Below are 26,029 nucleotides of genomic sequence, written 5' to 3'. Positions count from 1 at the left end.
CAATCCATCTTGTTGAAGCTCTTCCATCATCTTTAACAAACTAATCAAACGTAATCAAAGCAAGAGATAGGCAATGACTTCGCCATAATTGTTTACTGCGCACTTCATTTGCTTCTGTGAACCCTGGTTTTATGCACTGTTCTCTTCCTTTCCAATGTTCACCTAGACTGTATAGGTCTGGCTAAAGAACATATTTTAACACAGGTGTTAAAACATCTTAAAATAATCTATAAAATACTGTATATAGATCTAGGCCACGGCACCAGTGGCCTTGTTCAGTATCTTTTCTTCTTGTTCAAACAGCAGTATATCAAATCTTTGAAGTTTATGATGTGACAATAATATTTGTCCTTGAAATTATTAGTCTTAAGATAAGAAGGGACATATTAAGCAAATGAATGTTATTAGAAATTTTCTCAAATTTCATACTCAAAGTTTTGCACCTTTCTTTTTCCCTTCTCCTAGGTCGCAATACAAAAAGTAGAACTTGAGAAGGAGAAAACCTTTTTTGAAGTTCAACAAAGGGAAATGTAAAGTCCTGCACCTGGGGGGAACACTCCCATGCACCAGGGAGTGCATGAACCATGAGTAAAATAAAATATAGAAAATTTTTAAAAAGGTTTTTTTTTTGTCCAGGGGAGCTGGGTTTGGAGCACTCCAACATCCCTTTCCCCCAAATCAGGCAAAACAGAGTGATGGAGACAACTTTATAGTTGAAAACAAACCCTCACATTTCTAAATTAGATTCTGTGATCTAATAGCCTGCATTTACAGGGAACTTAAATCAGTGACCTGTGAGACCTCTTCTAGAGCTTTTCTCTTACATAGATATTTTTTCTGATTGTTACGAGTAATTGAGGACTGCTGCCATACCACAGAACAGGAACTACCATAACGTAATGTCATTGCCTTTGATGTATTTTTTTGTATTTCTATATAGTAAAAATATCATGGGTTTTGTGAAGAAAGAAATTGTCATGAAAAATACCTTTGTGATAATTATCCATAAAGCTTCCAACTTATAAAACCAGAAGAAGTTCAACATCAGGCCTCAATGCACAAGAAAGTGCATGGAACAGCCTATTTTGAAGTATAATTTTCTATTAGTGTGCTTTTCCAATTCTTTTGTTTTAGCTAGGCTTGCCAAGCCTTTCCAATAAAAACTTTTTTTTCCCATGGTTTATTCATTGTGTGAAATCAGTGTCTGCTTTCCAAAGAAAATTATGAACAATGTCAGGCAAAAGTAGTAAGACAATCATATTTTTATATTTTGATTAAGGTACATCAACAGAATTTCAGTTCAATTACCTCATTTCCTTATAATCATGTATGAGCTGAATTCTATAGTCTACTTCTCTCTCCCATGATGTGCTGTGGCCATAAAACTGACATGATATGCAGACTCTGCTTATTCAGTTAAGAAGATTATGATATTGTCCCATTAGGAACCATATCGGTCTTGGTATTGAGTAAGTCACACTGTTCTGTCAGTAGAAAAGGACGGGAGCAACAGGCAACGAGAAACGTATTCCCCTAGAGAAGTGTGACAGCAACCTCAACGCAAAATATTTCTGGATTTGAATACAATACCATCTTTTCCTCACACACTCCTGTCTGAAGCCACTCTGGATATTCCGGTGCCTGGAACAACACTAATCCCCAGTACCCATTCACCTCTATCTCCCCTCTTCCTCTCTTTATAGGCAGGCACTGGCAAGAGCCAAGACCCTGCTCGCAAGCAGAATTGGGAGCTGGCAGCAGACTGCTGTAGTGTCTGGAGTCAGGAAAATGCTCCTGGCTGCAATCTCTGTTTGCAAATGGACAGACACAGATGAGTCACGTGGTCCGGGGAACACGCGCATAATGGTTTGGGAAACCTCTTATCTAGAAAAATGAAAGTCTTAAGGAGACTCTAACGAGCATCTCACAGCACCCATTCACAGTGTTGTGTTTACTCCTTCAGACATAGCTGCTCAGCATTGCACCAAAATCCTATTTTCCTGCTGACCTGAGATGGAACAACAGGTTTCCCACACCAGCAGTGATAAGCTGTGAAGGATTCCTCGTAGTCTTACGATGACAGGCACATGTTTACATCCTTACCAAACAACAAATTCAGTCATCAGTAGTCACTCACAACAGCTGAAGAACAGGCCTCTTTGACTCCTCAACAAGGCCAAAGCTGCAGAGATCAGCAGCATTCTTCATGAATTCATCCACAATGGAGCTAGTTTTTTTCACAGAACACTTTGCGACACAAAGGTTAGATTTGCCCCTTCCAGTACAAGCTGCCATTCTGACTAGTGTCAACTCTTCTATCAGAAAAGGCAAGTGATCTCATTCTACCAAAGACAATTATTTCAAATTTGTTGCTAAATGATTTCTGGTAAAACCAAGGTGATGAACTATTGAACACTCAGTTCATTTGCTGTCATCCAGCTTGACATTTCCATCTTTCAAGCAGTATTGCAGAAAATCAAAGATACACAGGGCTGCACTTCCAAAGCTGCAGAGGTAGCCTTACTATCTTCAAGAAAAGGGACCATGAAGGCTAATGGAATGTGGAAGATTACAGCAACCTCTAAGCAGATAAAAAGTGTTTGAAAATGATTACTTCACACGCCCTTTAGACACACAGTTCCAAAAGGAACTAACATTAATAAAACAGAATAAGAACATAGTAACAGAACTTAATAACAGAATAAGAACATAATATTCTGGAGACAGAATAAGAAAAAAAATCTTGGCACAAATGACTGATATTATGCTGCGGCACTTTTTTAAGTCATCCTATGTAAATATTGCACTGTATATCCATGTGAAAGATAGTTACAATGTATAGAAAATACATGAAAGTAAAAGAGTGCTTATTAACTGAATGCCTTTATGGCAAAATTCTCATACCAATATATGTACAAAGGAAATAATCACTATTCTATAATACATTCGATAGGTTATGCTAAAATTATTCTTTAATTACTGTTTGCTTTACCTACTTTAGTCTTTAAAGCATTGGATATTTGAATCACCTTCTGCAAGGGCTTATCAACTGGATTCCTACCTTAGGTACCCTCTTTAAAAATTGAAGACAGTTTTCTGTTTTTCTCCTGTCCTTTCAGTTGAACAAGCTAAATATAAAGAAATCTTCAATTTTTTCATTTTTTATTATTATTTGTTTCTTTCGAGATTTCTCTCCCCTCTACACTCCCACTTTTTATTCATGCATTTTAAAATTAATACTTTCTCGGCCTATTTAGAAAACAAAAAACCTACTCTAAAATGCCCTAAAATCTACACGTTCTTTAAAACTTCTCCAGTTTTCTTCCAGAAGACAGGTACATAGTGTTTGTCAGTACCTGCGTAAGTGTTAAATGCATCTACTGCTTCCAGTCATCCTGTCTGCCTCAGTTCTTTTGAAGTCCAATCGCCATCTATATCTGACATGACAGGGATGACACAGGTATCAATTTATTGAAAGAAATGTATGAAGTTTGTGATTTACTCCCTGGATCAGAAATTGTATTCTTGTGTGTGCTGTTTATACTGATTCACTCAGGGCAACTCCTCTCCATTGGCATTATTAGACTTCAAACTGACTCCCACAGCTTTGTGAGAAAATAACCCCCAGCTCCTGAGACTCCTCAGAAACCATATCCAGAGCAAGCCTGCACGCTGCTGCACTCCGAAACTTGTGCCGTTCCTTCAGCAGGAAAGTGCTCAGTGTTAAAGATCATTTCTATAAGTAGCTATGGCTAAGCTTTCATTTAGCAAAGGAAAATGTTAGATACTTGATTAAGAATAGAAAATCACATTTTTAAAATAGTAAATATAAAATATTTAAAATATTCCCAGGCCTTCACAGTCAACTGACTCAGTTTTGCTCCCAGTTACTAACTGGTGCATCCCTCTCAGTGATGAGAGTTTGGGAACAATTTTACCACCTGCTCCTGAAATTGTGCTTCCCTGAGGTAATCTCCTTCCATGACCACTGTACAACTTTAGTGTCTTATTGAGGAAGCTAAACCTGACACCTTCAGCCCAGGTCTGCTCAGAACAGACCCTTCTCCAAGCAAACCATCTTTTGTCAGAGACACTCTCCCTTCTTTGACTTTCAACCCTCTTGGTTCGTTTACCAGCAGAACCACCAGTCAAGATTTATATAAAAAAATAGTTGTGAGGAACAAGGCTTGGTGAAATCTCCTCAGTCTACATTGAGCACCTAACTGCTACGTTCAATTTGTATGAACCAACCCTCCTACAACTAGCATCTAAGCTACTTATATTCTTTGCAGTGGAAAGGGGCTAGTTGATTACCGGAGCTCAGGTGTAGGAACTGCTTGTTAAGTTTAGGTATCTAAGTTACATTTGCAGGATCTTCAAAAGCAAATACCCTTGTCATTAAAAGAATAAAGAACTTTGGCATTTATTTAAAGAAGACTAATTTGCTAGGCACTTAATATTTCAGTACAGTTAACTACATATATTAAGCAGAGATAGTTCCAATCTCAATTTCTCTCCTCCTTCCCTTTGGAGATGGATTACAAAAATGCTGATTCAATAAACACGGCATTCCTCTTGCTTGCACTCTGGATGAAGTTTCTGCTTCCTTTTTGCAAACAACTTTGAATTTATCTATCTAATCTACTACATAAGTTTGAACATACTGTCTGTTTCAGACTTCTTTGCAAGAAGGATCATTTTCAGTATAGTGGGACCAAGTGACATGCCTGTTACTAGATTCATACATTTGAATTCACTGTGACATCTTCAAAGAGTGCACATGAAACCCTAGCAGCACAAATGACAGATTTGGGACCCGGCTTTTTCTTTTCTTCCTCAAATTTTGTGAACATTGTAGGTCTTGGACTGAGATTTCAGGAGCTGATAAGATTTTTTTTTCTTATTCTAAAGTAACTTACTTTTGAATATCATCATTGTGGATGGATCTGTGATCTAAAACACTTTTGTGTTTTAGATTTAGGTTTTTCACAGGGATGACAGGTCAGTGATTTGCTCTGGCACTAAAAGGTGGCCATTATCTTTTACTGTTTAGTCATTTTCAAGATTCAGAGTCTGCATTCATCTAATTCAAAGAACGGGCACTTATCAATGAGAATCTCTAAACATTTCTGCCTTCCTGCTAAGATCTCTGCATTCCTGCGAAGATCTCTTTATGTGACTTTGCATACAGTTAAGTTTATTCCTATCCATATAAAAGCCTGATGGTTATATTTCTGCACAGTAAAACCCAAATAAATACTGAGAGTCATAAAGACTTCCTTTATTTCTTTAGGCAGTGCACTAAAGCAGCACAGAAGAGGCTAATAGGTTCTGCAAAGCCATTGCTTTTTGCCCTTGTGCAAGTGAGCAGGACAGGATAGAGAGTGACTGAAAAATTATTGTGACAGGCTCTCAGCTGGCCATAACTCTGCAGTTGGAACTGCTGTACTCTTCCTTTAAAAGTGACCAGACTAAAGACACTAAAATGGCTTGCAGCATGAATGATTTATTAAAACACACACTAAAACGAGTGACTTTTACGTGGCCAGTTAAGTGTAATATGGTGAGACAGAGTGAAATAAAAAGGTTTGCAAACAAATCTTCCCCTTATTCACTATACCTCGCAGAGTAGGTCCTTCCATTCTTGCTTTCTAGGTCAGCAATTTTTAGCAGCTTCCTGGATTCCAACAAATTCACTATGGTCTGCTCAGGATCCCCAGCAAGATCCCCTTTCCCACGGGGAGGTTTCCGCAAGCCCCCCTGCAGATTTTCTGCCAGCTCCATGCTCCCCTCAGGAGTCTCCCAGCCTGCACTTGTGCAGCAGCATCCCCATTCATGGCTTCCATGACTTCCCATCACTTCCCATCTGTCCTACCTCACACGCCAGAATCCTCTCCCCCATAACCATGCTCTGTTGTCCCCAGGGAAAGAGCAATTTCCCCCTTTTCCTGCTGGTCCCACAATACCAGTACTGTAGCAGCCTGAGCATTGCCAACAGGCAGCCTTCCTGCCTGCTGCTCAGCCATGTTCTTCTTTTTTAACAATTGGTGCATGTACACATATAATACAGTGAGCGATAAATGGTTCAACAAGTGCCACTTATCACAGTTATTTATAGTGACTGATCTGGCCTATGTGCAATTAATACAGTTGCATAACAAGCTATCATACTTATTATTTTGAAAATCAACATGTCATTGACTTCTTCAGGGGTGGAGGGAGGGGACAGCCACATTAAGACTGACTGTAGGAACCCAGCCACAGCAGCAGTCTTGTCCAAAGAGCAATCACCGTTCTTTTTAAGTTTCCAAGGACGCTGCAAGGCAGAACAGGTCGGAAATCCCTGTTTCTCTGAGGCAAGAAGGGCATTGCTGTTCAGATGACTCGATCAACACTTTGCCGCTGCAAGAGAATGACTTCGGGCAGCCTCAGGGTTGGACTCCAGTAGGAACAGAAGCTCCTCTTTGCAAGGACGTAAGAATCTCATTTACCTTGTGCAAATAGAAGTGCTTTGTTTGGCAAGCACCAGAAAATGCTCTCTCACAAAGAGGCAAGATGCTATCAGTCACTGGTATCTTCACTCTCGAAGAAGCAGGGTTTCTCTTGACTCAGAAACATATGAAGGTAGGGGGGAGATGGGGGCTGCCACTTGAAGCATTGCTTGTATCAGCACACTGGAGATGCCATGAGACATTTAAACCGGCTGCAGTTTATGCTTTTCCAAAGTAGCAAAAAGAGAGCAACAAAGACCGTGCCCTACAACACCTCTCTCTCTCCCTAGCTGCACCAGAGCAGTCCAAGAACATGTCATCCCTTCCTGCTGGCTACCCTGCCAGCCAGGCGAGGTCGACAGCTACGCTATGGGAATGTGCTAGGCTGATACAAAAAATTAGTTGTACTTATTTTCCTCTTCAACCAACTGCTATTCTGTGCTGAAGGTTATTTTGCTGGATATTCTTTCGAGGAGCCAATGGCTTTTTAAAACAGCTTTGAATTTAAATATTTATTTTATGATGAGAACTTTTATCGTTTAAAAAAAAAAAAACCCAGCTTTACTTGCTTTTTTAAGCCCAGTTACATTTTTCCCTGTAAGCTGCTTGGCTCTTTTGTGCTCCTATACGACTGTAAAGAGGAGTATGTTATTATTTTTGGAAAGGTTGCATTTTATATTCTTTCTTTATTACTTACCCCAGTCTCTTAATCTTTTTTTGGATATGTTTGGGTGTTCTTTTCATCTGGAGGTTTATTTATTTTTTTCCCTGTACAATATGTTCTGTACTTCCAGACCTGCTAGATACTAATTTTACTTAATTATCTCTCCTTAAATGTTCACCCTCTTAAAATTTCCCTCCTTAAAATTTGCTACTATATGTTGCAGACTCTGGGCTTCTCATAAAATACATTAAAAATATTCATCACAGTCTCCCTTTCTCAAAATCAAATTGCCCTTAAAAAAAGGCAAAAAAAAGACTTTATTTCATTTATAAAAGGGAGGGAATAAAAGACATTTAATAATGTGCTAATAGCTAACACATTTTTAATTAAATTGTAATAATGGAAAAAAGCACAGTATTTTCATATTATAGATGGAATTGCAAATCTTATTTATGTATCAGTTGCCAGATTAACTGAGCAATTTCAGAAAAAGCTTAAAATTTTAATATAGAGTGTATATTTCATTTTAGTGAATATTTGTGTATGAGAAGATTAAGAAGACTGATATAGCATGCAGATGAAGCTTTGTGTTTGCAGTCCAGAGATTATCAATGTAGTCATCAGAGGTGAAATGTGCACAAGAGGAGATGTCCCACATAAAGGCCCCCATACCTTTTAGCTATTTACCTTCTAAACTTCCATGGAGCTATAAAGGTGGTGTCCAAGCACCAGCTGAGGTCTGTGCTGCAGCCTGGTATTTTGGCTGCACCGGGGGGTGGGGGGACCCACCCTGGACACCCAGATGTCTATGACAGGAACAGGTATGAGATACAAGAGGTCACAGCATCCTGACCTATTTTATTCCTGACCCAAATTGACACCTAGCAAGTGAGAAACGTATTTTTTTCCCCCAGAAAATGAGATAGAAATGCATCTGCAATTGTGTCCCTGGTCTCTGTCCTTGCAACAGTTTGTTCCATAAAGATGGATTACATTTACATTTTTACTGGGACTCATAAGTTGCATCCATCCTGAACATGTATTCTTTGTTTGACAGCTGTGTAAAGCACCTCTGGACGATGACTTTTGTTAGAATTCTGGAGGTATTTGTCTGTCTTTATAAGACATAAAGGCATCTAGACAGAGTGGTTCTGCCCATCTTGGGCAGAACACTAGCAGTTTTCTTTCACTTCAGATCCATTCAAACCATTGTTACGTACATTTTGAGTCACTCGGAGGTTTAGGTCTTTAAAGTCCACCTAAAGACACTGCTTAGGATGTCTTGCTCACAGTCCCTAATATTTCATGAAAATTAGGGTTATTAAAATTCTCCACCTTCTTGTTATTCACAATTGGCATTATGCCTAACAACTTTTAAAATTAACCCAGAATGAACCATGGACTTTCCAAATACCAAAAATAATAGTCTCTATTCCAAAGGTAACACATCTTATTTCTTTAAGGTCTTAAGCCCAAATATTTCCTATCAATAGCACTTGGTTCAACCTGGAGTTGAAATTATCAATTCCATTCATGGGTCACGGTTTATAATTATCTTCTTTCTCTCAGATCTTATTCATCAGACAAATCAGCTATAACAGACTTTACAAAAGGCTTTATTTTTCCTGGTTTTGCACATAAATACTGTGTTTGTATTTACTTCAGATACAAATGGTGCCACCTGCTCCTCTTAGTACCCTGACATTTGATGCTAATTAGATGGACTTGCATTATCAACAGCAAAGTAATACTGCTCTGCAGCAGGCACGGTTACCATGGATCCTAATGCACTCAGCATTCCACAGGAAATTTAGCAGAGCATAAGAAATAAATCTACTCCTGTGTGAACCTGCACCAGTTCTGTGACACTATTAAGGTACATCCTCAAAGTCTACTAAATCCAAGGGTAAATACCATTATTATTTCTAAACTTTTATTAATGCATTTTACCACTGAGTCACCACGTAGGTGAAACAAAATTGCAAGACAATTTTAAACACCCTGACAGTGCTAATGGAAACAAGTCATGCATTCAAGCTGTAAAGGAGAATGAGTCTCAACCGGGGATCAGTTGCCACAAAAAAGACAACTGGCATCTGTAAGTGAGAACAGTCAAAACAATTCATACTTGTAGGACTGTCACACTGAATAGTTGCTGTGAAAACTCACGCTATTTGTTCCTTTCAAGCCTACCTGAATGTACCTAATTATTATACTCTGATTATAAGACCTAACAAACACGGGGTAATCCAAAAGTTGCTTCTACAGAGTGATTTGACATAGTTCAATAAACGCTACAGATCAAATTAAATGAGAAGGAGGAGGAATGGATTATGGTGAGAGCAGAAGGTGAAGAAGCTAATAACAGAGAAATAAAACCATTAAATAAGAAAGCAATAAAAAATAAAATTATTTCCTTTCTCCCTTCCTTACAGTGAAATGCATATAACACTATAATTCTTCCCATCTGTTCTAGGGTCCAACCACTCCATATTTTGCAGTTGAGATAAATTAGCATTTTCGGCTTCATGCATCAGCCTCAGCCATTGTTTGGGTCCTCCTTCATTGTCAGAATTATCTGCATTTCTGTCCTGTACACATCTTTGAGTACCACAGAGCCAGACTTCTATGAGCTTTAAGATTCTTTCAGAGTTGTACCCAACCTCTCACATCTCAGAAAGGAAAAGTTCAGCACCTGAGTTATAAATTTCACATCCTGTGTTCTCTGAATGGGCTTTTTTAACAAACTGCCAAAGGCAAGTTTGAAACATTATCGCCTTTCCCATGAGATCAGAATGATTTGCTGTAGTATGGAGCAACACACTGCAATCAAGGGAAAAATCAGGGAGAGATCCACTCCCCAAAGCTGAAAGCATCACAGCACAATGCTAGGAAGCATGTGGTATGATACACAACCTCACCAGGCTCAGGCTGCTACCTCCATGCGAGTCCTCTAGGTTTCCTCACGGTTGAATTCTAGTTAAAATATTTAACCTTTAAAAGATGAAATTCGTTTGAGAATCACCTCATTAAGCTCAGTTTATGTAAGTGACATAGCCCAAGGTAGGTGGAAGAGGACAGGCCAGGCAGCATCAGGTGTAAAAGCTTTTTATGGGGTAGCACAGATCTACTGACCAGGAAGTTACCATTAACGTACCACTGCATGCAACAGATAAGTAATCAAGCAGGGAGGCAACACATGATTTGGGGCAGGGTAGGAGTAACATTTCCTCTCCTTTTTTTTCTCTCTCTTTTTTGGCAGGTATGAATGGACAATGGACCTAAGTTTGTATAGCATAGTTCTATTCACAAGCAATCACATTAAGAATCCAAATCACACCCTAAAATATTACCAATCTGTCTACATTTGAATTAGCAATCAGTTTCTAATTGTGGGGAAATTTCTGTAAATAAATTATCAATAACTGAAGTGGCAGTGAAACTGCAGTGTATGAATACTATGCATGCTTTTGAAACAGGAAATCTCAAAGTTTGCACACAGCCTAACAAAAACTAAAATATCCACTGATCTGACTGGAGGCTTTGCTTGGAGCCCTGAAGACTGTTCAGCCTTCACAGTCACTAAATGCTTCCTCTCCACTAGACCCTGCCAGCTGACATAATTTTACAGCTGGGATTAAATCTGTGTCCATGTAGCTGAGTGCATTCTTACCCTGCGTGGCTCATGAATAACCAAGAATTTGTCTGTTGTATGACATGAATACTGAAGAGGAAAGAGAGCGCTGCTCTAACGCCTGGCCAAGAAAAGTTTATCCATCAGTAAGAGGGGCTTGGTTTTTCTAAATGTCAGAACAATACAATAGTCTCTACAAATAAGGAAGAACATTAAGGAATTTTCTGAAAAAGAAAACCTGGTGTTAAAGATAAGATTTCTACAATTATCAATGTATGTTGAATTAAAAACAAACAAAGAAAACTACAGCTTTCTTGAACAATAACTCGTCGTGAACCAGATCTACTTCATTTCTAATGTCATGATACTGCCAAAATTTAGTCTTTCAAAAAAGCTGAGTAACATGTCCCTGCAATACATGTGCAGTAACCTGTTAAAGTTTTCATCCTAGTTTTTTCAGGGCGTCATAGGCCAGGATAAGAGAAGAGACATGAGTGCTTCAATTTCTGGAAATAAGTTTAAAATAAAAAAAAGCTCTATAAGAGCATCAGATTTGCATTCTACAGAGAGCTTAAACTTCTTGTAGTTATTGACATAGCTGGGTTTCAGGAAATACATAAATGTTAGGTGGTGAGTATACCCAGTTCCCACCTGGCATTCTACTACAATCACATCTTTGATTCTGAGGAAGAGATGAAATGCCTAACTTAGATATTCTTTTCTGAAAAATAGCCCCATAGAAAAATAAATCCATTGTCCAGAGACATGGAAAATTACTAGACATCAATGTCAACATTTTTATCTGTGTGATTCATCATAATCAGCATGTCATTTATACATACTGTCATTCTTGTCTCCATCAACTATGTGCTAGACAAACATTTGCACAGGTAGCTGTTCACATATGTACTGTGTACTATAAATTGCTATACACTGCTCTGACAAAAACTATTTTTTCTGGGTCCCAAATCATACATTTTTTCTCATCTTAAACTATAAACTTATGGGGAGGCTTTGTTACAGAGTTACATTTCATTAGAGAATGTATTTCCATCACAACAAAAGTACTTTCTAAATAACTTACCAACATTTTGGTTTCTAGGCAAAACAACACCAAAAATCAACACTATGTTGAAAATATGATTGTTGCAGTTTAGAACTGAACCAGTTTGAAACTTTTGGTTATATGCATTTGCTTTTTATGTTAGATAACACACTATAGTATTTTCATTGAAGTAGAATAAGGTTTAATTCCCTTTTGCTTTGAATTTTAAAATGGTCTGGTGTAATTTCAATTCCAAATGTCAAAATCCTTTTTGAAATAGAAGATGGATCTTCTTTGCAGTTCTGCTTCTCAAGAGGATTTCCTGAATAATAAATTAAGAATAAAGGTTTTGACCCTCATTGTATTTTTTCCCACTTTCCGAAATTGGTCCTGAAGGTATAACAGCCATCACTGGAAATGCTCTGCTTCCTTGAACAGTTCAAATATGTCATCTGAGATTAGCAACAAGGGAGAGGGGACTGGGAACAGTTCCCCTGTGGACTGCCAGTGCTTGTCAACACCAAGAGGTCCAGCCCCAAGTCCCAGCTCCCACACCTTCAGCTCCCCTTTCTCCAGGCAGCCTGCTCTGACTCTTAATAATTCCCTCAGCCCTTCTCCACCTCCCGCTTGCAGTTTTTATGCTGAATTGAAGATCAGCAACACAAAGATTAGAGAGAGGAGAGGGGGATGGGAAAGGCAAAATATTTTGCTCCAAAAGTATCCTCTGTGGATTTGCATACAGATACAGATGACAATGGAATTAAGGTAGAGGGAAAGGAGATTTTATATAGGAGAACAAATACATACCAAGACATAGACACATGCATTCTGTACACTGTAGTAATATTTAAAAATGGAACGCCCCAGCGAGTAGATCCATATGGATGTCAAAAAACAAGGAATAGGGTTATATAATCATCCTTTGATCAGAAAATGAATCACATACGAAGTTGAAGAACGGAAAATATGACCAGTGAAAAGTATTAATAACGCAGTTTTTCAAATAACCATCTACTCTCTAGGGAGGTATCATAAGAAGGCAAAGTACGGGCACTTAAAATTACTATTTCTTTGTGGAACTGGCTATGGAATATTTTTACATGGGTAGAAAATAGATTTAAGACATGCTGCATGTTGCCATAATCATTCTTAAGTCCTTTCAGCTGTGAAATGCTATTGAGTTCAGTGCAGTCCTGCACAGATGCATAAGTGGGCCCCATACAGCCTACCTCGCAGGATTGGAGCTATATTTCTAAATATTGCACAGCAAAATGTTTGAGGGCATAATTACACCTGAAATGCTTGATCATAACGTAATTAAGTTCCTCACCTTCAAATGAGAACTAATTTAAACTAGCATTCAAAACTGCATTTAAGAAAGGAGGACTTTGGAAAACAAAAAACCTAGTCAAAAACACATTAATAAAGGAATTAATGTACTGAGGTATAGCAACATGTACATAATCTTGTAAAAGAGTTACTAAGGACTTGAACGCCATGAACCAACTGTCTAGGAATGACTAATGATATCAGACCAGGTGCAGAATTAGCACTGTATATTAAAGAACAGACAAGGCAACAAGTTAAAATTTAACCTTATCAACAAGTGTCACAGAATTGAACTCCTCAAGTGATCAGAAAGAGTGAGAGGATGATGGTTTTGGCCACTCAACCACGATAGCAGCAAGGGAAATGAAACGCTACAGAAAGTTATAGAGACTGAAGAACCAGAAAACATGATCATCTGAAATTTCAGATAGCCACATTTCAGGCAGGTAAATATCATAATGAAGCATCAGCTGAGATACTGTAAATGACCAACATGAACAACAAGCAGAGAACCCCAAGAAGAGAAAGGATGTTGGGTTTTATCTGGAAGAGCGCACCAGACCAAATTCCAGATAGGACTACAAGTTAGCACGTTTGTAATCATGACCAAAATATGCTCAGATACACCTTTCTAAAAATGAAGAAAAATAAACAAAGAAAAAATGAATATAGGAATGTTGATTTTTTTTTTTTTTTAAAGGAACACTATAAAAAGGCAAGGAAAGTGGTAAAAGCACCATTCACATTCTAAAAGCACACTTTCTTTTTTTTAATGTCACATGTATAACTGAAAGTAAACCGATAGCCCTGATCTTAAGGGTCTAAAAGCAAAGGCCAACATGATTCAATATCACAGTGAAGGAGGCTGCAAGAAATGTTAATTCTTTTTTTCAGGGGAGTGATTCATGCTTAAATGAGAAAAACAAAAAGGGTAAACTGTGGAAAATAGAACAACGTAACAGCAGACCAAAAGAGTTTTCAAGGAGTAATATGCACTGTAGTCCCCTCCCCACATACAATTTTCCTTTCATAGATATTAGAGAATTTTAGTATCACTGAGGCCAAATTCTTGGTTGGTTACCCTTTTCATAGGTTGTTCAAACTTCTTGTCTCTATTTCCAGGTTCTGTGCCACCTGTCTATAAAGCTCTGCTTATTTTTATCCTACTTTTAAGATCTAAAACTCTTGTCTTCTGAAATGAAAAGCAAAGTAGCTTCCCTTCGGATGATTCCTTTAAAACTTTTCTTGTCCTACTCAGCCTTTGATTACTGACCTCTCTTTGATTTCCACACAAAAATCGAGTTATTACTCTCATTTGGGGGGCCATATCCTCTCAAATCTAATACCTCTTCATGTCAATAAAGCAACACTCACGTACAGCATTGAAGATTTGGCCATTATATATCCTTTGTATTTTATCTCTGTGCAACTAAGTTGCAAAATCTTTGGTCTCATGTTCCAAACGCTGTTTCCTTTATCATCATAAATTACATGAAAGACAATTTCACAGAGGAATTAGTGAAAACAGCTCAGATAAAATTGAAAGTGACCTTAATACTCATCCAAAATTCAACCCAAATCTTATGCAGACCTGAAAGTCTCATACTGCAGCTCGCAAAGGTATGGGTCAGTCAGAGCCTGTGTAAAGGAACAATGTTTAACAGAGTGTGCCAGGAAAGTTTTACCATGAAGGCTGACATCCAGGCCATAGGTAGTTCTGCTGAAAAACGTGCAGAAGCTACAGTATAATAAGTAGATTTACTGGCCCTTTTTCCTGCAGGCTGTCAGGTACCAATCTTTACATTCCATGCTATCCCACTGCACACAGAAATTGCAAATGTAAAAGACCTTTGCATACTCACTTTCAGTTGTGTTAGCCAACATGAAGACTTGAACAATCTAATACAGTAAATTAATTCTGCTTCCTTTAATTATTTTTTCCTCTCTCCATTTTAAAACACTGCTGCAACCACAGATTTCACCTAAAATCCAGTGGAAATGTATCAAAAGTTCATGAGCAAGTTTCTTTTTATTTAATTTCAACTCTAGTTTTCCAGAAAAGTTAGAATGATATATATCTGGTCTAATTAAAAAATAAAAGCAATGAGTTCCAGGAATTAAACCTCCGAATATGTGTGCTTTATCTATTTATACAGCAAATTTAGTCTCCTTTTCTCTTTCCAAATTCTGTGAAAGCCATTTGTAATCTTATGTCTATTATTTGTTTGGAATTACTAATTACAAAGTCAATGGCTAAGTTGTGGTATGTACATTTCTCTTTCTGGATAGTTTTTATCTAGAATTTGAGGAATGCTACATACTTAAAAGTACGATGCAGAACACAAGAGCCTTTTTGTCTCATAGTCATGCTATTCAATTTTGTAAATTGCTTTTCTCTACAGTAGCCTTTTGGCAGATGCTAACATTTCTGTCCAAAAAGCTAAAAAGAAAAAGCAATTATTCCAGTAATCTATACACATGGATTGTTTGTTATATTTTCAGATTTTATATGTAATATATCTTGCAAGAAGCTTCAGTGAATTGCAGAGCTTATTCTATCACTCTCCGAGCCAACATTTACAATGTTCCTAAAACTACCACTTTTAGAGTCTCAGGCTCTTTTTCAAAATTTAAAAGGAATAAAATGAATTTGTTTCTTGTTTGCTGTAGTTTCAAAAGTCACAAGAAAACACAATTTAAAATGTTACCTCGAAGTGCTTCTGGTGCTGGAAATGATTTGTTCATTTCAAGATGAGAGAATAATTGTTGATCTATCTGAGAGTCTCTGAAGGACTGCTCTTTCAAGGGTATGCTCAGGAAAAAGTCTACCAACAGTCAGAACTGAACAGTGACAGTGAAAAAGCACCCTTATTTTCTAGGCCAAACAATGCTTATGTGGCACTTAAATTCCACTGGACTCCTCCAAACAGGTTTATGACGTGCAAATGCCAACTCTTTTTTCTTCTTCTTTGCTTGAAAGAATAGAACAGGAAAACACTGTTAAAAAAAAAAAAATCTGAAAAATGCAATCTCTGGCCCAAAGAGTTTATACTTGAGCACATGGAAAAGTAGGGAACAGATGGGAAGCAAGGGAAACCTGAACAGCATGGTAGACCATGGCCTCAGCACACCACCATTGCAGAGCTTGTGAAGGTGTTTGGGTCTTATTATTTTGCGGGGTCAGGTGGAACGCATGTAGTGCATAGACCTTCCCTTTCACTATCTTGAATTTTAACTAAGACAGTAACAAATCAACCAAGACCATCCTTGGCTGCCAAAACTTCAGTAAATGCTGAAGATACAGTAGAAAAACCCCACAACATTAATCATCCATTGTTTACTGATGCAGCTGAAGATACCACTAATGGAAGCACACCTTATCCCACACTATCACTTCAATAAATTGAAAGTAACATTTTCCACAGGGTATGTAGCATGTGAGATCACACCAGCAGCTGCTTTTGTCTCAGTGACAGATCACATACATTATGTAGATTCATCAAAGATTTTAAAGCCTTAATGTGTCTGTCTCCTGGGATTATCTCCTCACAGAATAAAAGGAACTTGGCCAGAATAATTAAATATTTCATTTTTAAACAAAGCCTAAATATAAACCTGAAAATATAAACCTTTGTCAACAAGTCCTTTTTTTTTTTTTTTTTTTAAAAATAATTCAACAGGATATTGCATCCTGAAAATCTGTGGTATTATCAATAGGCAAATAGTCACATATTCAGATCTGAGGAATATTGGCTGATAATCTATGTACAGAGGACTGCAATGTATTACCTTCCCTTTTGTTTCTATCTGTGAAAGTACCTGTAAGGATGCTAAATTACCTCTAAACTTTTAAGTAATATAGTCATAATTAATATGAACAAATATTAGAGTTATCACCAGGATTTTACATAAACTGGGAAGGCAGATTGCTTTGTTGAGAAGGTGGTGATCCACGCAACCATGGAATGGGATTCGTTTCACTTGGCTTGAGCAAGCTAAAAGCAGGACATCTCATCAGAATCAGTCACCTAGGTCTATTTGCAGTCCATAAAGAGAGACAGGCATCCTCACGGAGTAAGTCATACCAGTCTAAGCAGCTTACTAAGACATGTGGAGGTGGCCTGCCAGAAGTTAAAGAATTAAGTAAATCCTGTCTCATGAGCTCCACCCAAGGGCAATCCTGCAAGCCATGAACATGCGCTAGTCCAGAGCTAGAATTTAGGTCAAAATCATTACGCCCAGCCATGCAGTTAAACCAGTGTAAGTTCAATGTAACAAATATACCTCTCCTCCCCTGTACACTGATTTTAACACAAACTGGGGACACTTGTGCTTCTACCTGACCTTTCATAAGAACTGTCCATGCAAAAACAGCTATCTCAAATATTGGATACAAATAATATTCTGGAAATATTGAACTATAATTGGTACATTTAATGGACACACTTGTCCATTAAAGGCCAAATTCTGACCTCCTTTTCCACACTGATTTATACTACAGCCCATTATGTATGCTCCATTGATTTTGCTGGGTCTATTTCTGCAATAAAATTCTCAGTAGATTAAAAAACATCTGCATCTGTTTACAGATGACCAATCTGAACTCCCTTCCACAAAAGATGAGCGATTACTTATAAAACCTTTCAGAGGAAACCAAACTGTAGGATGAGTGCTGGGAATACAGGTATGGCTCTCCAGCCCAAAGGACCATACTAACCTGATGTAAAATCTCTTGAAATGAGTACAGTGGGGACTTCAGATGTTCATCATCAACTGCTTCTCTCTGCAGAGGTGCACTGTTTGATAACATAGACATGGCCTCAGGGTACCTGGGCCTCCTGAGGAAGAAGGTACCTCACAAAGGCCACTCTTTCTCCGCCCAACTGGTATCTCCCACCATGCAACAGACCAAGAAAAGATGTGTCATGGACCACTACTTGTGAATATGGAAGAACATTTTCAACAAAATTAACACGCCTGCTGCTGATCTGGGTAATGAAGTTTCACCTCCAAAGTCCTCAACCAGATTGGTTCACAGAACACTGCTAGAGTGATCAGACAGTGGTCAACAGTCTGAAGGATGAGTAACCTCCTATGAGGTTACAATGAGCAGATCAGCCTGTCCGACCACATCCAAGGACAGTGAAAACTATGCAGCTAATGGTCCTTTTTGAAGACTTAAACTATTTTTTTATTGTACTAGCATTCTAATGAAGCATCTAGTCAGGCAGCAACTATGCACACCAAATGTGCATACTTATAAAATGTTTAAGCACTGTAACCTGAAATGCTTGAATAATGGCAGAGATGATGTATATACAAAGTTAAAACAGTTCTTCCAGTCCTCTCAAGGCAGGATTACAAGAACTTACTCAGAAGGAAAAACAACAAATATCTTTTCTACCTGAAGAAGGATGGAATCATAGAATCATTAAGGTTGGAAAAGACCTCTAAGATCATCTAGTCCAACCGTCAACCCAACACCTCCACACCTACTAAACCATGTCCTGAAGTGCCACATCTGATCAATGGGCTGAGGCCAATTGTATGAGGTTCAACAAGGCTAAGTGTAAGGTCCTGCACTTGGACCACAACAACCCCATGCAATGCTACAGGCTTGGGGAAGAGTGGCTGGAAAGCTGCCCAGCAGAGAAGGACCTTGGGGTGTTGGTTGACAGCTGCCTGAATATGAGCCAGCAGTGTGCCCAGGTGGCCAAGAAGGCCAATGGCATCCTGGCTTGTATCAGAAATAGCGTGGCCAGCAGGACTAGGGAAGTGATTGTCCCCCTGTACTCAGCACTGGTGAGGCTGCACCTCGAATACTGTGTTCAGTTTTGGGCCCCTCACTACAAGAGAGACATTGAGTGGCTGGAGCTGGAGCAAAGAAGGGCAACAAAGCTGGGTGAAGGGTCTAGAGCAGAAGTCTTATGAGGAGCGGCTGAGGGAACTGGGATTGGTTAGTCTGGAGAAAAGGAGGCTGAGGGGAGACCTTATTGCTCTCTACCACTACCTGAAAGGAGGTTGTAGAGAGGTGGGGGTCAGTCTCTTCTCCCAGGTAACAAGTGATAGGTCAAGAGGAAATGGCCTCAAGTTGCACCAGGGGAGGTTTAGATTGGATATTAGGAAATTTTACTTCACTGAAAGGGTTATCAAGCATTGGAACAGGCTGCCCAGGGAAGTGGTTGGGTCACCATCCCTGGAGGTATTTAAAAGACATTTGGATGAGGTGCTTAGGGACATGGTGTAGTGGTGGTCTTGGTAGTGTTAGGTTTACAGTTGGACTTGATGATCTTAAAGGTCTTTTCCAACCTAGACGATTCTGTGATCTACACATTTTTTGAACTCCAGGTTACAAGTTTTCTGAGGCTACATTTGAGAAGGTGCAGTTCCAGAGTTCACACAAAATTGTACTTAAAGCAACAATTTGTTCACTAGGATATGCCATTGTTGCAGAGACTCTGAGCTGGAATAAGAATTTCTGGACTCATAAGTTACTAGCAAACACATCCACACATGTGCACATACATATGTGTATTAAAAGTATTCCAACTTGGCAGCAAGTGTATCAAATCTAAAATGGCAAGGTACTCTATTTAAACGATTGTGCAGTGGAATTGACTCATAACTTTGTGAAACATTATAAGTCTAAAATTGAAACATTTCCTGACAGAATATAAGACCTGAATTCCTATTTATGAATAAAATTATAGAGAAACAAAGACCTCTATGGAATATATCAACAATTTCTTCTTCATATTAGAATAATAAGATTTTTTAAATGATACATTTTGTAGGTGAATCTAAGCTTTGACAACAGGATTGAGAAGTGATATTCCACTGGATATGTTATAAACAGATTTAAAAATATTAACAACTGGTGAAATAACAAAATGAATGACAGCAAGTGAAATGAAGAAATCAAATCAGTGAATGGGCATAGAATTAGGTCCCCTGAATTTGACAGCTCTCAGACATATTGAGTAATACTTACGCACATTAGCAGTTGCTGGAATGAAATACTATTTAACTTGAATCTTCTAAAATTCTGTAGTTTCTGGAATAAGAGCCAGAACTGGCCGTTTGTAAGACAACTGAATGTTTATATTTTGATCAAATATACCTTAAGCTATGGTCTTCTATCACTTATCAGTCTATCAGGCACTGACAGCAGAGAGATGGCAAGGTTCATGCCTGCCAGTTCTCCACCATCAGGACAGAATTTGGTCTAAACATTCTGACCTGATATATAGCATGAGAAAGTCTGTATATCAGTCTTGTTAATTTTGGCAGAATGTCACTCACCGTTCTCAGACATCAACTTTTTCTTTGGATTTGACTACCCAGGCTTCTGAAATTGGGAACCAGACAAAATCGGCAAAAATGGTGAATTTATGGCCTATGGTATACCATTACAGAGAACTTCATTTAGGTTATTGGAAGAGGTCTTAGTGCCACCTGGGATGTGATCTATTGTCCTAAAACCAAAAGTTAATGCTCTCTGGCTCCATATATTATTTAATGACACATGATGCAGTTTGATTTAATGCTACGTTAAAGGCAGCATGGGACCACTGCAGTGCAGCTACCTGTAACACACAGTTTTCATAGTTCTGAGACAACGTCCCAAGCAGAGTAAGAAACAGCTCAGACTATGGCAAACACTCCTCAAAGTCTTTTATGTCCAACTGATGTGATGGGTAGCAAAGATTCAGCAGTCAGCTTGGTTCCTGCTTATCATGCTGCAAATCTGACTACTCTGATTTTTACATAGAATTACCATACTTACACAAAACAGCAATAGACATTTTATGAATATAAAGTCAAAAATCCTTCTGCAATGTGTTTATAAGCTACTTTTCAAATGGGAATCAAGAAAAAAAATGGCAAAGAACAGCAAAAGAAGAGAAGGAATAAGAATTGCCCTTTCTACGTCTTATGCCTAAACATACTGGTCACAACACGGAAATCACACAAGATGGAGAGCATGTAGCTCTTTCTGTGTACTCAAAAACAGTCCGTCCTGAGCCTTAGTGCCTTTGGGGAATTGTGGCACAATCACCATGTGTCTCAACTGCATCTATGCTGGGTTTTTCTAACTCTGTGAAGGTCTCATCAAGAAAAAAAAACTACCTTAGGAATGATTTTATGGTAATGGAACCATTACTCAAACTAAATAGCAATGCAGCGTACCACTACGAGATTCATATTCTGCTACTGAACTTTTCAATTTGTTCTATGAATTTTTCAGAATGTGGCTACATATGCATATTAGTAAATCTGCTTCTTTCTATTAATATTTTTTGGTGCAATTGTATTTTCAAAGAGGTTAGTTAAGAGAAAACAATTAAATAATGTATCTGTAAAGTTCCTAGGTATGCATGATATCTACTATACTGCACTGTGATTTTTTCCCGTGAAACAAATAGTTCAGTTTGATAGAGCAAACTGAAATTAGACTAATTTACACAGGGGTCTATATGCTTTTGGAAACTCTTCCATCTTTATTTTTAGCAGTGCAGTCAGTCATTATAGGCAGTTAAAGGCTGATTAGGTTTGCAGAATAGTTAAAATGCTAACCATGCAAAACAGGGGGAGAGACTACTTCTGTAGTGATGTGCATGAAGGAGCTTTTTTAATTACCATTTTTGCTGAAGTTTTATTAAAGGGCCACATTTTGCTGTTCAAAGACTGTAAATACTATGATAAATGCATGCCTTGGAGGGATGCTATGGGGAAAATCCAGAACGAATCTGAATGGAACTACATCTTCTTATGTCTGATTTGAATTTGAGGCTACCATTGTACACATTAAAACATGATACACTAAGCAACTTTACTTCATGTTAGATTTCTATCTGTTTATGCATGCAAACACAAATATCTACATGCATATGCACATATATATATGTAAAGAAGTCTTCTTCAGAATTTTTTTGTTAGAATTAAATCAAATATTAACATTCTGTGAGGTTAATGGAAGGAAAGCTGAGTACATTCCATTTACTTCTTACCCTTCTCCCTTAACTCTTCCTCATTAATGCTGCTTTTTCTATCACTGTGTTTTGGTCTTCTGAAAGAGTAATGGTGCATATTGTCAGCCCCCCAATTCACTGCAGTTTTTAAAAGAGGACTCTGGGATATATTTGTTTCATTTTCAAATCTTTATATTCATACTTTTGTACATTTCTTAAGAAACACAAGTTCTAGAAATCTACCTTAAGGTGGGACTGACCTTAAGGTGGACAACAACAATAGCTCAACAACCAAGAGCTGGAGTTACCAACACACCACCAGGAATACTTCTTGTCAGTCCACAGTGTTTCTAAGTAATGCTAAATCTTCAGCGACCAAAAACTTGGCCCACCAATAGAGTCAAGTGGGAGGCTGAGGGTATGGGAAAATTCTCCAGGATATTAAATTTAAAGTAGAGCAAGAGGCATACTGTCTCTGCCATCTCCTGCAACCATGGTGCAAGCCCTTCCTCTTGAAGAATGTAGGTAATCAAAGGATGAATGCTGTCTTCATAGTTTTCTGCTGGGGCACGTGGATGAGTGAAAAGCTTCTCATCTCCTCACTTCTCATTCCCACAGAGATTCCAGTGCTAAAGAAAGGCTGTTGAAGATCTCTGAAAGAATCATGTCTCACTAAAGATCTTTTTATTGAATATAGGAAACCTGCACCTTGAATAAATATGTAAAGTGAGGCTTCTTGTAACCTCTACAGACAGTTCAATCCTTGTAGTGCTCCATTCTTTTCCATTTTGTTGTAGTAAGACAAACAAGTTTTCGCCACAAATGCCTTTCCCCTTCCCTGATTAAAAATGTTTAAGGGCAGTCATTGAATTATCGTTTCATGTTCACCAAGTTAATGGCCTGATTTGATTTTTTTTTTTTAAATTACAGAAAGGTTGGGAAAAAAACCCACTCTAATATTTTTCAATGAACTATTCTAATCTTGATGATTTGATCAATGTACACTCACATTCGGAAACACATAGAACTAGTTGCAAATCAATAGTGGCAAAGCAATTACTTTTTCAAAGTTTAAGTGAATCATTGCTTTCTGTAAACTGGCAAAAATCAGAAAGCAAATGATCAGGCAAACTCAAAAGAAATTTATTATTTTATGTATCTCCAAAGCACAAATTCTTTTAGGAATAAGAAGAAACAGCAACCACAAATAAACTGTATTTTTAAACAGTTTTAAAATAGCTGTTTTCTTTAAATAAACTGTTTAAGCCATTATAACACTAGACTATAATAATCAGTAATGTATAAGAACAGAAGGAGGTAAGAAGGCTTATGTCTTTTTGTAATTCTTAACCTTGAAGGAGAGAAAAACCTCTTCAGGACTTTCAGTGCTAAAAGACTGCTGATTTTACATGGAAAAGAAATGACAGAAATATTTTTCGCTATGAAGCATTTTCTAGTATCTTCATAGGAAAAAAAGTGCTTGAAATTGGATTAGACTGGTAGCATCCTGACTGCAGGTAGTAAAAATTTAAAGCTATGAACAGATAACATGACTAAACAGAGAACAGGGATATCAGTTTTGTTGTTGTTGGGACTTACAAATGTCATATAAGAAAAAGATTCAAGTACCTCCTAGCTGAGATAAACAGGAATGCCTAACAAAACACATCTCAAGTCTGAGAAAACTTTATACCTATCAATTTGCCTTTTAATATCTTTGGAGAGGGAAATTTTTGGATTATGGCTGTATGTCGAGCTTTTGGATTCCTTTCAGTGTATCACTGGCTATTGACATGATATACAAATTGGGCTGGTGCGCAAAAGACAAAGAGGATCTTATCATCTGCAGTGCCCAGATAAAATAAAGGAAAATTAGGATAAATGGTGTTTTTAAATTCAGTCTTCAAGACCTGAACTAGAGATGGCAATACATCCCTTTTAAGAATTGAGTTGAAATTTAGGACTGAGAAAATACACGTAATGTTTCAGAGAAAACCCACCGGAAGGAAAGCTGACAACTGACATAGGCCAAGGATCAAAGTCTTCAATATTAGGTTATAAAAAATTAAATGTAACAGCTCCTATATCCTTATTGAAATTTGAGGGTTCATTCATTTACTGCCATTATTTCAGAGCAGATTTGACCATGAAGTAACATCTTTGGTCTTTCAAGGGAAGGATAAATTCATGGGTGGGATATTCTCCTCTTTAATCTTTAGCAGACGTAGAAGATCATAGTAGACCGACTCATCTGCTTTGAGGGCTGTGGTATGAAGAACCAGCCAGGATTTCATTGCTGCCTCTCTTTTGTGCACAGGAGGCCATGACAAATTAATTAGGTTGGGTCAAGATGCCATTTGTGATTCTCTAGGTCTAGAATGGGGGGGAGGTCATTCCCCCATTCTGCAGCTAGCATTTCTCTTTAAATCACAGCAGGTTCATTTTGAACTTCCACCCTAGTCTCTTGATTCAGTTTACTTTAAAGGAACATATTTCGGTTATTTTTGTCATCCAACCCTTTACATTTGACAAGCAAAGTTAGATAAGTTAGATAAGCAAAGGGATCATGATGAATCATCAGCTTGTTTGAGGTCTGCTGATGTCCAAGTGTCTTTTCCATTGTAGTAAGCCACCTTTAAGTGGTTTTAGTCAAGGGTCCTACCACTCGTAGATACTCATGTTTGCAGAATAATTTATAGCTTTTTCCCCTGCAGGTGAAAATGCATGTGTAACCTTCATATGAGACTGCCCACATCTTAATCCCATCCCTTGGTACTATATTAACTTTCCAAGTGCAGAAAATATGATTTCTTTCTGTTTTCAGGCATAGAGAGTGTACCATAATTTTGTTTCATAAAATATATGGATATCCATTTCAAATCGCAAAATACTCTGACTCTATCAAGATACGGCCTATGCATTTTATACACTACTTTTCACTTGGTAATTCAATTTGACAGATGTGATGAGGCTGAGAAGTCATACAACCATCTGTGGTAACATTTAGAGCTTCCCAAACTACAGCACATACACTACTCGCTCCACCTGAAGAACTTCAAAAAGGCATCTCTTTTCCACTTAAAATAGTAAAAACAAAATAATCCCTTCCCAGACATGGGTAACTACCCAGCCATGACTTACTGCTATATGAATCAAGGCCAAGGAGTAAAGGATTAGAGTAACGAGCTATCATTTAGCTCAGTGAGGAACTGATTATCATCCTTTTTTTTATGGAGTGTGTGGTAAAAGACAGAAGACAAGGCGTCATTGTTGAAATGAGAGAGTGCATGCATGGCTCCCATTTTTCTGTGTGAGATAGATCTGTGCATTGCAAAGCCCAGTGCAGTAAGTCTTTGAATTGACGGCACAGTACGCATACAATAAATCTGGTGGTTCAGGAAGTGCAGGACCAACGGTGCATGTGCTTGGAGACTGCATGGTATGTCTGCCTGACAAACCCAGGAGAAGTGGGGTGCTGGTGTACAGCTTTTGTTTGCAGAAAGTTTGGATGGGCACCCCCATAGTAAAGGCTACATACAGTGTCACCAGGCTAGCAGAAATCTTGGAACAGCAAGTGAACAAAAATGTTCACGCTCCATGTGGAAAATATTATTTGGTGAAAGAAAACACTGCCAGGGAAATCAAGGCACATGGATGACTTACGTATGCAGTGCAGAAAATGGAGTATTACTGCTGCCACTAGTCACAGAGATGGTGGTCACTACCAGTACTGCTGGGGGTGGTGGCAGTAATTAAGCAAATGACACTGGGAGCCCTGACATTAGGCAAAAACTATCTATACAAAAAGTAACATAAACAGTCTGCTATAGTTACAGAAGACTAAAGGTAACAATTTTGTAGTAAACCCTGCAAGGAACAGCAAAAAGCCAGCAT

General features: G+C 38.1%; 1 protein-coding gene across 1 annotated transcript in view; it reads right to left on the bottom strand.

Annotated features, from left to right (window-relative positions):
- The window catches only part of GRM8 (glutamate metabotropic receptor 8), a 340,486-nt gene that overhangs the window by 164,982 nt on the left and 149,475 nt on the right, over positions 1–26,029 (bottom strand). The window lies entirely within an intron of this gene.

This window comes from Mycteria americana, chromosome 1 (genome assembly GCF_035582795.1).
Source record: "Mycteria americana isolate JAX WOST 10 ecotype Jacksonville Zoo and Gardens chromosome 1, USCA_MyAme_1.0, whole genome shotgun sequence".
Lineage (NCBI taxonomy): Eukaryota > Metazoa > Chordata > Aves > Ciconiiformes > Ciconiidae > Mycteria > Mycteria americana.
This window is presented reverse-complemented; position numbering and strand designations above follow the sequence as displayed.